Raw genomic sequence first — 11,041 nt, 5'->3', positions numbered from 1 at the left:
GACAGGAATAATATCCAACAGCAATTCTAGCATTGAAGAATCAGGATCCAGCTTAGTGAGAGAATGCACAGTAGACAACGGCAAGATTTATATCACAGAAAAGGCCAGTAGAAGACATGTCAGCTGTTGCTTTTCCTGTTCTCTTAGCCATTTAGTCCACGGCCAATCGAACATCAACCGAATCCTCCCACTCTTCCAGGAGTTCTAGAGTCTGAGTCGGACAAATTGATCCCTGATCTTTCTGACTGTGAAGTACAAAGTGAGGTCATCAAATTTGAGGAAACACCCGCACTTCCAGAGCCAAAACAAGCGGAGGAGGTTGAAGATCGGTTCAGCGGATTCTCTCGCTGGAGCTAGAGAATCCGCAATACAAGGATTCAGATCGTGTGCACGGTAACCTCGAGTCAGCCCTCCCATTCTGGAGATACGATATAAAAATGAAATGGAAATGTGTCACTTCAATTTGTCTGATTATTTATCAATAAGACGAAATTGTAAGTTCGCCTAGTGACAAACGGTTATGACAAATCGTTAGCATCCTAACTGAAAAATCGTTAGCCAAGAAGGTAACGAAATCCTTGATCAGATGTTATAAATTCAAAATACTTTTCACTGTGGTCCGACCAAGGACAAATAATGGTGACAGGACAACTATTATGCCGGATATTGTTATTCCGGGTCGTTGTAATAGAGACGCGTTAGACGCCAAAAAGGATCATCAGAATCTACAAATCGTACGCCTCGTACACCAGAAGAACGACTTCCCACAATCGAAGTGGCACGTATCGATCGAGACACGTTCGATACGCCACCGTTTTGAAAGATCAGTGTTTCGAGATCGAAAATTATGTAAACAGCCATAGGCGTCGTTTTATTTTGAAGAACCTAAAGAATCGAATCCATAACCGCTTGGAACATGTGCGAGACCAGTATTATGTATTCAATCAAAGGTTTTGTGAAGCAAATCGGCCGATGAGTATAGCCTATTATTACATTGTAGGTATAGAAATTCGTGTTCCAGGAGCTTTACAATAGGTGGATCATTACCTTTATGATCGACATAATGAATCAGCTTCTACAGTTAGTCATACTTCTACTATTAGCCGCGCTTCTACCAAATAAGTTGATGAAGAGTTTTTTTCACGGCAGATGTATCACGTTACAATCCGCAGTCTCAACCATATGATCCAGTACCAAGGCATACATTGGATGGGGCAAATAATTGATGCGGATTGGGTACTCCTCGATCCATCTCACCGATTGGAAACCAGTCTATGTTTGGATATGATCCTATACCTAGAGAGCCATAGGGGAGAGGATACTCGTTACCTCCCTTGATGCCACCGGTTAGCAGTGACGATTGGATTCGCCACACCTCCACCAATGGAAGCAGCATCTTGATTCATTCCAAATTGGCTGATGAATGCATTACCACAGACCAAGACAAAACCTTTCAATGGGGATCCTAAGGAATGGCCGATCTTTATCTCTTCGTTTCGAGACATTATACACATGGTTGTACCATCAGACGCTCAACGCGCTTTAAGCAACTGCTCACCATGGGGGTTCGTTGTTAGATAGCCGAATACTTGGACAATCAATCCAATTATTATGATGCTTCAAAAAAACCAAAGAGCTTTTCAAAAATTAAAGATAAACAGCCAAAAAATTTAAAGATTTTTATATAGGAAGTTTTATTAAAACTTAAACTAGCAATATTTTAACTTTACAATTCTTATTATTCTTTTTAATTGGTACTAAACAATAGAGGGCAAAAAATACCTTAGGCAGATGTAAATTAAAATGAACAAAAATATAAAAGTGGTAAAAAAATGAAAACAAAAAGTAGCACGGGGAAATGTTCTACGGCAAAATAAAAAAAACCATTTTCATTTTGCCGTATTTCTTCAATTTATTTTTCAAATTTAAAGAAACTTTGGCAAACAGCGTTTCAATGATATGTGAATTCACTGTAAAAATTTCATCCAATTTTGACACATGGTCACGCCAACGATGAATGGAATTATGCTGGACTGACTCTTAAGGTCTCCAAACTTTTTGCAAATCCCTTATGACATTGATTTTCTTGAAAAAGACAAAGTGTCGCAGAGCTATTGCAGTGTGAACGGGAAAATAATCGTATATGAAGAGTTTCCCATACAGACGTGGAAACAACTTGCCTCAAAAAAATTATGTATTGTTTGGTGTCTTATCTAGCATGTAGTTTTTCTATCGTTTGTAGTCCATCAGCACTTGCACAGCCCCACACACAACTGTGTTGTGAACACAAATTCCATGGGAACCAGTGTGAAAAGTTAGATGTCCATTGTTATCGAAACTAAATATCGAAAGTGTCACATGAAAAAGTCAAACGGGAATTTGATCAACTTCTAAATCATGCGAACGTATCATCAACTACGCAAAACGTTATTCGTCACCCAAATGATCATTGCTCCAAAAATCACCTTCAGACTGGTTTAGATGTTTCAAAGCAAAGTTCTTTCTTTTCATCTTATAATCGGGACCGAGGATTGGGATGAAGTTAGCCATAATAACACAGCAATCTCCAAGATAAACTTTTTTTTATAACTTAGTTTCTGTCCCTGTAAAAAAAAATTCATGAAAAATGAGAGCTATCACATTTTATTAATAAAGTATCATTGTATGTGGAGCATAAAATGTGTTAAAATTAGCAAGAATACTTCATTATTGTTGGGGAAATGAAACTATGGTAAAAAGGGACAAAATAATATTTTTGTAACGTTGGTGGCTGTCAACGTCTGGTTCTGGCTTGGTTACTTTTTAGGAACAATATTTGTTACTTTCTTATTTATTTGTTACTTGAATATCATGACTGGCTGGAAAATAATTGAAGGTTCTTGTTTTTTGCATTGTTTTCTTGTGTGGATTTGGTATAGGATTTCGTTTTTTTAGTGTGTGTGTGTTGGTTAATTATGGTGTTGGTGCCAAAACGATTGGGTCAGCTTGGCTTTCATTCACATCATCTCATTTATTATATTTCATTTTATTTTATTTTTTTTTTGTATTATATATCAAGGTATTTCTTAATTTATTTTGCTGAATAACATTGCAGATGAATTATGTCAAAATTGACTGCTAGATGTCGATTGGTTTACATTCTAGTTTCTTAAATTTTCTTTATTATTTTTATAGCTAACCTACGTTATTTAAACCTACATGCAAAGGAAAAAAGTACAGAATCCTGCACAAAAATCCGAACACCGATTTAATTTTTCAAAGCTTCCTATTGGCGGGGTAGCGGGTTTTTCGTTTGTGTTTCTTTAAGGGGGAGGGTAGACGGGGTGATGGACACGACAGGGCAGGGTTGGGTAAGTCTAGACATTTTAATATAATTAATAATTTTTTTAAATGCCTTAAGGTATTACGCTTTAAGGCAAGTAACAGATCGGGACATTTTTGCAACCCCCGGGGTGGTGTGTTTTTTAAACGACAGTTGGAAATTTTCGGTAGAAGTAGAATCTGTCCTATTTGTAGAATCTTATCCGTTACAGTAGAATCTGTCCTATTTCTACAAGAGAAATAAATCTAAAACAGGAGAAATTCATCTACCCTGGAAGGAACATATTGTCCATTATATAAAAGCATCCCCATGGCGTCTTCAGTTGCAAATATTTGAACGTACATGTACATCGTCAGTATAAAATACTATCAATTAATTTTTTAACATTGTTAGGGATGTATCTGGCAAATTTTTCATTGTTGCTTTGCAAACTATAAAGGACCCTTACGTTCCACTGTTTATGATTTTTTGGGTGACTGATGGTGGCAAATGTTGGTATCCCTAGTCAAGGGAGGATGTGGCTGCAGTCAAGCGCAAAACTCTAAAACAACATTGGCTTCTTTATCCGTGTGTGGTTAGGACGTCACTTGGTATGTTTTGTTTTGTATTTTCATTAAGTTATTTCAATTCTTATTCATAAAATATTTATTGTGTAGATTCCTATGAGGCTGCTCGTGCAAGAAAGAATAAGAAAGTTGTGCAATCCGATATTTATTCTGCACCTGAAACCCAACAAAATATGGGAAAAGGTCATAGAAAAAAAGGCCAACTAAACAGTTTATGAATGATTTCAGCAGTGATGACTGTAGTGTTGAAGTGTACGGGTCAACTCAACCAGAGCTTTCTTCTGTTCCGGTGGATTGGCTGAAAATGCTGTTGAGCATTGCAAAGTTGTTAATGGTTCTACACATCAAGTTCAACAAATGCCACAGTTGAGTCAATCACTTTATGTCAATTCTCCATTTGCTAGGCCGTCAATGGCTGCCAACAGACGTGTTTTTAGTGATAGTCCCAAGCATTTTGTTCAACAAAAACCGCCTTCAAATCGGCTGTTTGATGTCAACTCTCCATTGGCTGGCTCATCATCAACGTCTGCAAACATAAGAGTTATTGTTCATGTTGAACAAGTACCTGTTGTACAAGAAATTCAACTGTATGTTCCTCTAAACTCTGCAATGGCAGGGCCATCAATGGTTACCGATAACTACGATTCCTATGATCGATGAGATGGATTCTCGCCTTCCTTTGGATCAGCGGAAAGATCAGTTAACCGCTATTTGCCAGCGACGGCTAACAACTTGACAGAAGGTATAACCATAGTATTTGGTTACTTACAATTATATTCTCTTTCATCAATATAAATTGTTATTTTTTTTCCAAATGCCACGTTTAGAAAAGATGTAAAAGAACCTTTCCCCCTGGTGAGGGAATGGTTGAAAGAGCAAGAAAACATCTCTAACGTTATTGTAAAACTGATTGTATTCGAGGGGAAGGGCGAGATGGAAACCTCGTCCAACCAGCTCGTATATACACCACCAGTTCATCCCTTATGCTAGCTTAAACCCCTGAAAGAAATAGAAGAAATATGAGCGATGGTATTCTATTTTCTCGATCAAGGTTATGATCGATGAGAGTTCACAGGAAAAGAAGGGTAAAAAAGATACAATATTTACTGCAGCTGTGCTTGGTATGTGTTGAGTAAAGTTTCCATTAATTTTATTTGTAACCAACAATTTTTTACTATTTTTGATGGTATTAAAACAGAAGCTCGTAGGCCAGACAAGTTCAAACTTGTTTGATCTCGTTCTCTTTTTGTTTTGGTGGAATTTACGGTACAGCACATCGCCAATTTATTGATCAAATTCAATTTCTTTGACCCGAAAAGGATTACTTGTTTGATGTTCGTCTGTTAGTTTTACATTAACTAAGTAATTTCCAATGTGCACGTACATTTTCTTGAATGGCTGCGATTTTTATTCCAGATAAACAATTTTCATTTGATGAACTCTCCTTTGCTTGTATTGTTTTCTATAGTTTATACTTTCTATTCGTATTGACAACCGCCCTGCTGTTGTTTACTATATACTATATACTATATTACTATTGTAATATTTTTGGTTTTGGAGCAATTGAAGGGGTATGTGGTCGCTGTTGACTGAAAAAGGTTCATCAAGCAGGTAGTGACGGAATATTTTTATCGCGGAAATAACGGCCGAGGCTTCTTTTCCTACGTTGTTATAATTTAATTCTGCTTCTGAATCTACTTGCAAACACAATGAATACTTCATTGCCGTCTTGAATTTGAGACAATACAGGTTTTATTTCAAAACTATATGCGTCGGTTAAGAGTAAAAATTGCTTGCTTAAATTGGGTAATGAGGAACGGGATCATTAAGAATTATATTAATATTTGCGGGATCTGCTGCGATGTCTTCTTTTAAAGTGATATTGCCCAAATAACTGACCGATTGTTCAACAAATTCCCATTTTTTAAGCTAAGGTTTAAGGTTAGCGATTTTTTAATGGTTGATACTTCGCATGTCCATTTCGGTATTCTAAATGGAATAAACTAATGCTATCTTTCCTAAGACGTCTCTTAGAACGTAATTAATTGTTCGCTGAAATGTTGCCGATGCTCTACATAATCTAAATTCATTCTTTTAAATTGGTATAAATTGTTTTCAACGATAAATGATATTTTTTCTTTAGCTGAATCCTTTAGCTCTGTCTGCCAGTAGCCAGGTGCTTGGTCAAGAGTCGAAAAAACATTTTACTATGTAGTTGGTTGAGTGTTGTATCTTTTCATGGGAGGGTAACAAATATTTTACTGTGATGCTGTTTAATTTACAATAGTCTACGCAAAATCATAAACTTTCATCTGCCTTTTATACAAGGAAGAGAGATCGGACCAATCATGGACATTTACGGATTTTCCCTTTAATCCCCTATCCCTCTACAGCAATAGTCTTTTTTTACGGATCATTCATTATTCTACTTCTCATTCCCTCTAACTTTTTTGCTCTTTTTCAACAAAAAATATAAAAGTTATAAAAATTTGAATATTATGTTTATCTAAACCGGTATATCCTAATTGAAAATCTGTTGTAGCAAAAAGACGTTTGAAAGCGTTTAATAATTAAATTAAAAGTTTTTATGTTTAAGTTTTACGTTTGTAAAGAAAGTGTAGATTTCCGCTCGTTGTTCCCTTGGCAATGAGTAATTTTCAACTTTTACATAAATTTTCCCGATTAACTGACTAGCTGTTTCGATATTGCCTAAGTGTCACGCGGTAAATTAAAGAGTTTACTTGAAATATTGTCACAAGAGTTGTATTTGATCAAGCACAAATGAATACAACAAGTGATGACTTAAATCTAAACAATGGTTTTACTTAAACCAAGAGGGGATAACCATTTACCAAAGGTCGGAAAAGCGTCTGAAGACCTATAGGGAAACAAGGGAACTCCTCTAACGGAGCCCAGCTCCGGGAGCTCACCCGATTGAGACTCATTTAACGCAGATTCACAGCCTTTTATACTGTCGTGCGAATTACTCTCCTTCTGGACTGCGTATCTCCGTATCTCCTTAAGAGCGGACTTCTCCTGATAATTTCTTCACCACGATCGCGACATTGTCCAAGGAACGGATAACTCATCTCTGCGAAAAGATAACCAATCTCTATTTTCACCCGCGACAGGTCCCCCTTTCTTCAAGACAGGCGACCCGACTGTACAGTATCCTGCACAAAAATCCGAACACTGATTTAATTTTTTAAAGCCAACGAACTGCGTCTTCAACAATTACCACATTACAGAACCAATTCTTTACTTATGGGTAACGAGCTCCGTCTCAAAAATAAAACTCTATAAAACTAATTCTTCACTTACGGGTAATGGGCTGTGTCTCCACCAATTGTCACACGAGTTTGTATTTGATCAAGCATAAACGAATACAACAAGTGATAACTTAAATCTAACAATACTTTTTACTAAAACTAAGAGGGGATAACATTACCCAAAGTCGAAGAAGCGTCTGAAGACCTTTAGGGAAACCAAGGAACTCCGCTAACTTTGCCGAGCTCCGGGAGCTCACCCGATAGGGACTCATCTAAAGCAGGTTCGGGGCAGCATTTTATACAATCGCGCGAATTACTCCCCTTCCGGACTGCCTATCTCCGTATCTTCTTAAGAGCGGACTTCTAATAATTTCTTCACCACGATCGCGGCGTTGTCCAAGGAACGGATGACTCATCTCTGCGAAGAGATTACCCATTTCCATTTTCACCCGCGACAATATTAGGGATCCATAAATTATATTCCCGTTTATCATTAATCTCGCCTTAAAAGCCAGTTTGGCTAGTTGCATTTGCCACGGTAATAATCTATGAACAACCTGCGGTTCGGCCTTCAGATAGTACGTGTGAAAATTATAGTTACCATTTTTATTTATACTTGTATTTTGCTGGACTTATGTTTTGATTGGATTGTAATTTGTGTATAGAAACTGCAGTGTAAGACAAAAATAAGCAATTAATCCGAAGCCTTTTAAAGAGTTGTGAATTCGAAAAAGATATGGTCAAATAGATAAACGAGCACCCGTTATCATTCCAAATTCTCCCGAGACTTTTCACACCTTTTTTGCGGAACTCCTTTTTTTCCGACAAAAAAAATTCTCTCGATCAGTTTCATTGTTATAGTGGGGAGGATATCTTTTACAGCGGGAATATCCTTGCGATTTTGAACTTAATTGCCCAATCCGTATTTTCCTACGACCTACCGTTCAGTAGGAATTAGCGTTCCTGATTATAGCTTAGGGGGTTCCCACATCGAGTTTAATAAGTGCTGCTGAGCTTTCGGATGGTATGGATGTCCTGTTTTTCTTTTCGGTCATGGCTTTCAGCTGCTGTGCCGTGAGTTTTATCGTGTGCAATATTGTTGGTGGAAGCTCCAATAGGTTTTCCAGGTGTGAGAGAAGATTTAAAACTAGTTAAATGGTATGGTCCGAGATGGTTGCAAGGTTTGCTAGACGCCTCCATACTGTAGGTAATTGAAGGAAGTCATTGATGAAGACTTTGACGTTAGCTGTGCTAATTTTTTCTACGACACTTAAGGACACAGTGACGCAGAATGCCGTTAGGGACTGGTTGCTGTTTCTTCCTGGTGATTTTGCTTCGCTGGAGTCATATTCTTGATGAAATGAGTGTAACGATTGGCTTCTTTAATTTGAGGTTTACCGTCTGATTTTTAAATGTATGCTCTGTGTAAGCAGTCAAGGGATCAGCAAAGAGTTGGATATTTGTTTCTGAAAGCGGCCCTAACAGGGTAGTCTTGTCTAGCGGTTGCCTCAGAAAGAATGAATTTCTTCTAACAAGGACAAAAGATGGGAGAGAGGTTTTAACAAGTTCGGTTCCGATAGCTGAGGGTTACTGGCTGATTGATTTGAGTCGCGCTATCAGATAATTGTGTTCATCGACCGGTAAACTGTGCTTTGATTTTAAGGTTTTCTTGAGTACGAATAGGGTTAACCGTAAACGTTCTACAGGTAATGGGAATTGCGAAAGGTAGCTCGTAGGGTGGCTAAATGTTGCTACGTGTTTCATGTATATATGTAGAATCGATGTGTTGAAGTTAATTTAATGAACTAACTGGACTGCAGACAAAATTAATTAAAGTTCAAGGGTTATGCGAGGGTGGAGGGTAATGAATCTCTACTTTACTTGTTTCAGTGGCAGTCGGTAGATCTTTAATGAATATATTATGGTCAATTAATGCAGGATATACATGATATATTGAAAGTTGAAGTAAGGGACCCTTTACCGGAATGCGAGGCGGTTTTTCACTGTCACCTGCAGAATCTGAGGTAGAAGGGGACTCCTGAAGCTCGTCAATAGTATGAGCAGGAAGTGACGAAGATATTACTAATAGACGACTTAATATTTTGCCACTTAAGAAAAGATTTTGGTTTCCCGATAGCTTTGAGTTTTTTAAACCCAGTTTTAATAACTCGGTAGTTTTATAACTAACAGTGGAGTGGATACGCTTTTAAAACGGGGAGACGGTTCAGACTATCATGATTTACTTTAGAAACAGGTACAGAATTGTGTTGGGGAAAAATGGGAAAAAAAGGTTCATTTCCGTGACTGTTCATTAATAAAAAATCTGATGATTAGCAACGATATAAAATGACTTCATGGATAAGTTCAAATTCCACTGCCACGAGATGAAAAGGGATGGAGGGTGAATTCATTCTTCTCTTTATGGAATAATTAATTAAATGCTGTTGGAATAAACAAAAGGAGATGGCTGATCCACAATGCAATATTGGGTTACAGTCAGTTACTAATTCTTAGGATATAATTAAATAATGTGGGACACACTAATCGGGAACAGTTGAAAAGTGTCAGATAGAATGTCCGAAAACTAATCATGCGATACCAGCCAGGGAGGTGAACGGTACTGAACTGTCGAATTTGGAACTGCCTCAGAACTTAAATTCAAATTCAACTGAAACTGAACTCGATCTGAGCGGAACTGAACTCCGACTTGAACTCCAACAATCTCGTAATTAAACAAACTCGTAATGAACTAACTGAGAGGAGAGTCACGGGCCTTATACATGAAAAAATTGCAGCCGTGACTCGAATACGGGAAACAGTAGGAAAATGTAGCTTTGTGTTAAAGCCACCACGAATCGAGTTGACAGTTCAACTCGTTTAAGTCTAATGTTAGGGAGGTTAAGTGGAAACCATCCGCTAGGATGAGTCTCGTTGTAGGCCGTAAGATTTAAGGGGAAAAGCATGATTGTAAGGTATAAATAATATTTAATAGCCATGTTCTAAAGCCACCCCCGAACTGTGGTGACACTTCGGACAGGGGACCTAACTCGGGTTTAAGTAAGTAGGTAGTAAACATAAAGGGGGAGGGGGTAAAATAATGGTATTTATGCATTGCGATCTTAATCTAAAAATGGGTTGAATATTCTTGCGTGTACGGTACAGATGCAAGAATATTCTAGACGTGGAATAGCCAGAAACGTGTGTGACCATACTCCGCAGTAAATGCAGTTTTTGTTGAGAAACAAGGATATTCTATTGTGTTGTAAGGCATGTGGTATCTGATACAATGCAAAATGTGAGTGAGCACATTTTCAATACACAACTTATGACAAAACAACAACACAGTACTTACGTTAATTATGAGCTTTCAAGCAAATTAAGAATATATCGGACCGTGTGGCGTCAAAAACTCCGACGAGAGAAGCTCACAGCCTTCGAACGGTCAGACTGAACTAAGACCGATTAAGCGCTTTCTCACTAGTGAACAGCCGTCGAAGGGAAACGGGATCTGAGTTGCCTGTGCCAAGAGAGATAAATCCGGTGAACCATAGACCAAAGGCCATAGAATAGTGTCTCGATACAGCTAAGCCCAGCATTGAATCCTGGATCCCGAGGCAATGATATTGAAGTTAGTTGGCGTATTTTCCATATATATAGAAACACCTTTTGAGACCAATAGGAACGACGTTAGGGTTGAATTCAAACAGGCAGACCAAACATTTGGATGAATAACCGCGGGACGATCGTTCTTTACCCAACCCTACGCCGGGATTAAAACGATTGCCGGCGCAGCAATTAAGGTAATCAACGGTGCCATTTATTAAATGGAAGTTACTGTTCAAACCAATGTATCTGATTAGACAACGGTGTAGCTTTTGTTCGTG

General features: G+C 37.9%; 1 long non-coding RNA gene across 1 annotated transcript; it reads left to right on the top strand.

Annotated features, from left to right (window-relative positions):
• The first annotated feature begins 3,985 nt into the window (after positions 1 to 3,985).
• On the top strand, positions 3,986 to 5,367 carry LOC116916462. The gene is made up of 3 exons (XR_004390658.2): positions 3,986 to 4,630; positions 4,716 to 5,009; positions 5,087 to 5,367. It is a non-coding gene; the product is annotated as an uncharacterized LOC116916462 (long non-coding RNA).
• Positions 5,368 to 11,041: the final 5,674 nt, after the last annotated feature.

The sequence above is a fragment of the Daphnia magna genome, linkage group LG2 (assembly GCF_020631705.1).
Source record: "Daphnia magna isolate NIES linkage group LG2, ASM2063170v1.1, whole genome shotgun sequence".
NCBI classification, from domain to species: Eukaryota; Metazoa; Arthropoda; class Branchiopoda; order Diplostraca; family Daphniidae; genus Daphnia; species Daphnia magna.
The sequence above is the reverse complement of the archived record's forward strand: the minus strand, read 5'-3'. Positions and strand labels throughout refer to the sequence as shown.